Source organism: Mus pahari, chromosome 3, assembly GCF_900095145.1.
Source record: "Mus pahari chromosome 3, PAHARI_EIJ_v1.1, whole genome shotgun sequence".
NCBI lineage: Eukaryota > Metazoa > Chordata > Mammalia > Rodentia > Muridae > Mus > Mus pahari.
Window position 1 is genome coordinate 51,715,387 of NC_034592.1, and position 3,700 is coordinate 51,719,086.

At 39.2% G+C, this 3,700-nt stretch overlaps 1 protein-coding gene across 5 annotated transcripts in view; it reads right to left on the reverse strand.

Moving 5' to 3' along the window:
- The window catches only part of Scn3a (sodium voltage-gated channel alpha subunit 3), a 106,739-nt gene that overhangs the window by 19,867 nt on the left and 83,172 nt on the right, over window positions 1-3,700 (reverse strand). The window lies entirely within an intron of this gene.

Below are 3,700 nucleotides of genomic sequence, written 5' to 3' on the forward strand. Positions count from 1 at the left end.
TCAAAGTCAGGGCATGCTTTCCCTGACATTCTGGGAGATCTCATTGTTTGTGTAAAGCCTTCCCCATACCCCTTCTATCATGTGGCTTCTTGTAAGTGACATGGCTTTCTCTCATCCTCTTCTTTATGTCCCCTTTCTGAGAAGGTGGCAGGGTTTACAGTTGCCTGTCCTGTTCTATTACTCTGAGATGGTACTGGATTTGTCCGTGAGCATTATTTTGAGTTTGTTTTTATTTTATTTTTATTATTGTTAATGAGGCTGAAAACGTTTCCTCAATTTGTCCTGTGACAATTAGGAGAAATAAAAATAAGAATAATTTTAAATAATTTTAAAAAGCTAGCTGAGTTCTTACCAATGGAACTCTAGAATTTTATAGCTGAATTAGAGCAAAAAGAACACAATAATCACCTGGGACCATCTAGAAGCCTAGAAACTCACTGTTCTTTGCTTCATTGTAATAAATTCTTCATGTCATTAGCCTTGCAAAACTATCTATTCCCTTGATTCATATTATGTTATCAGAAAATACATAAGGGCAGAAAAAATATACACTTGTTTGGTATAGTGCTTTTTCTTCTGGGTACAACATAGCCGTGTTGGAGTTTGCCCCTGGTAGCCATGGCAATAGTGGGCAAATCTAAGGCAATGGTAATGACATTTCCCAAGAAAAGAAGAGAGAGGGAGGGTCAGAAAACTCTGACCTGAGATTCCAAATATTGTTTCTCTGTTCCTCCCCTCATCTATAAGGGATTTGGCAGTTATATGAAAAGCAAAAGATTAGTTTCAGATGGACACCGCCACAGTTTCTAAGATGTCACCACCTATGATTGGTGAGACTTTGCTGTGGTGTATGTGTGCTTGTTTAAATCTACCTACCTGTGCTCTGTAAGAAAATCCAGTAAACTCACTAGTATTAAGTTGGGCTTTCTGCCTTTAGTGCCCCAGAAGGAAGGTGAACTGTGTCTGTGTGTTTCCCCTCCCAAATTTAAGGCAACTCAGGAGTAACCTTTTTGTGGAAAAATTCCAACACATTCCTTGAATTCCATGCCTTCTCTTTGCTTAACTGATATTTCTTTCCCATTGAGGTTTGCTAAAAGGAGCTTTCCGAATCTCTGTGACCCATTGTTCCCTCCCATTCCCTCTGATTGAATGCAAGCCTCACTTCTGAGCAGTGCTGGGCTAGTTAAGCCCAGCCCCAGCCTTGCAACTTTCTCTTAGAATACCCACAATCCCTTTGTAAGTATGTACTCTGTCCTATAGTAATTTTCCCCCCCATTTGTTGTTCTGTTTTATCTTTGGTTGTTTGCTCGTTTCATTGCTCTTTTAACTTGAGACCATCCATCCCCACCCATGTCCTCACACACACAGTTCACCACCAGTAACAATTTAGGGGGAGGGGGAAGGTCTATACCACAAGACATTTGAACTTATTTTCTTCTTTACTTTTTAGGCTTTTATAGCATATTTGTTGGTCATGATTAGAAAAATCCCAAGGCTCTGAAGTTTTGGAAATACAAGCAACCTGATCATTGCAGTTTTGTTTCTGGTACTGAGATGACCTAAAAGCTCATCTCTGGGTAGAGGGTAAGTCCAGTGGGGTAGACGAATCTCTGGAAAGTACTAGGTGGTACTTACAAGTCATGGCTTCCATTCTAAACATTATTTTTGCTTGTTTCAAACTGCGTATTTTGAAACATGTGGTCTCGCCATATTTACGTCTTTACTCCTTAAGGTGATTACAACAAAATCACACTGCATGTTATTTATGCTAAAAAGAAAAACCAAATCTCAGTGTCTTTGTTAATGGATACATCATCTTTAATCAAGTGCAAGCCTGGATTTGAAGTGTTGATTTGACTGTGAGAATGATTACGACTGTTTATGATGCCTCTAATTACAAGTGATGAGGATGCATTTGCTGATGGATGGTGCTATGCTTGTATAAAAACCCACAAGGACCATAGGGATTCTGGTTGTTTTCAAGAAACGTCAAGTAAATATTAATTAGGTCATGTATTTAGTCTACCAGCATTGGTAAAAATAGTTTCTGTAGTTCTGGAAATACTACAGCATATTATGCAGTTTATGAGGATGATGTCATTTTGATAAGAAAAAGTCACACAGATGGAAAAGGTGATCTGTCTAGTACAATATTGCGGTAGACGGAGACACGGATTTGGATGGCTTTCTTGATTCTAAGTTGAATCATCATGTATGCTGTGGACCTCTTCATACAGAACTTATTCTGGTTTTTTTTTGTTGTTTGATTATTTATTTGTTTATTTGTTGTTGTTGTCTTTTGCCCAACTTCTTAATGTTAAAGTTTAGACTCTACTCCTTGGTTAATTTTTATTCTCAGCCTAGGAGTTGAAGCATGTTTGTAGCTTCCAAAAGCATCTCTAGCCTGGCAGCCCCTAAATTCACACATGGGGTTCTGGCTTCTCTCTTGAGCGCAAGACTGGTATAAAATTCACCATCTACTCCTGACTGTCTGATAAATGCATCCCCTCCTCTCCTTTTCTGATAGTCTGCATCACAGTTGCTGGTGCTGTCTGATACTCTTGTGTTTAAGGTAGAAGAATTCCCATATGCTGGATCCACTGTTTCTTCATTCCATGTACACTGCTCATCAGTAAATCATGACCTTGCTCTGAGACAAAAATCTCCTTTCCTGGATGACTAAAGCAACTTCCTCACTCATCTCCCCACTCCCACTATTTACCTTCCTCCCTCCAAATGTCATCATTTTAAAAACATTAGTTACACCTCTGCATGACTTAACTCCCCAAGTCGTCCTTTCATAATTATGTATCATAAATTGTCACCATGTTCTGTATATGTAATTACATGTCATGCTTATATAATTACTGGTGTACGTGAGAAGGGCAGTGGTAGTTGGACAAACCCAGGTTTGCTGAAATTGCTAAAATGAATGGACAAGCATATACAGCAATCGCTGCTTCATGTTCAAATGTTACAGCTAAAAATGGAGTGCTTTTTGATTGCCCAGGAGGCAGGGCATGGGGAACCTTGTTTCACTTGGGAGACTATGTGGCCTTTTACAGTGAGACATCTCAGACTATGGGGCACCGCCTGACCATTATCTCCCTGTGTGTCTCTATCATTTAGATTAAAAAGATAAAATAGTCCCAATGCCAGACAGATTCCATGTTCCCAGTGCTCCTCTTGCCACTCGTCTCAGGTCAGGCCAAGCAGACCTTTGTCTTATTCTTTGCATGGTAAACATGTCACTAGCTATACGGATCCCCAACTTCCTATTATAAAATAGAGAAGTATGTTATTGTCTCTACCGACATGTGACTGAAGGAATACAGAAAACAAGTCAATTTATTATTATTTATGAACAAGTAATTTAGTTGGGACATAAAGTGAAAATTTCAAAATTCCTGACCCCCAATCAATCATCATTGAATCTTCTGAAGATTTTTAAATGATCAGTTAATAAACTAAATGCTTAGTTCTAGTCCATGAGCAAATAGGCTTGCTTACTTTACGTGTGTGACAAAACCTCAAATGTCTGCCTGTGGTGCAGAGCAGCCTCTGTGTGTTTTCTCTTACCACTTCTACATTTGGGGCACTTCCTCTTCTCTTCTCTTCTCTTCTCTTCTCTTCTCTTCTCTTCTCTTCTCTTCTCTTCTCTTCTCTTCTCTTCTCTTCTCTTCTCTTCTCTTCTCTTCTC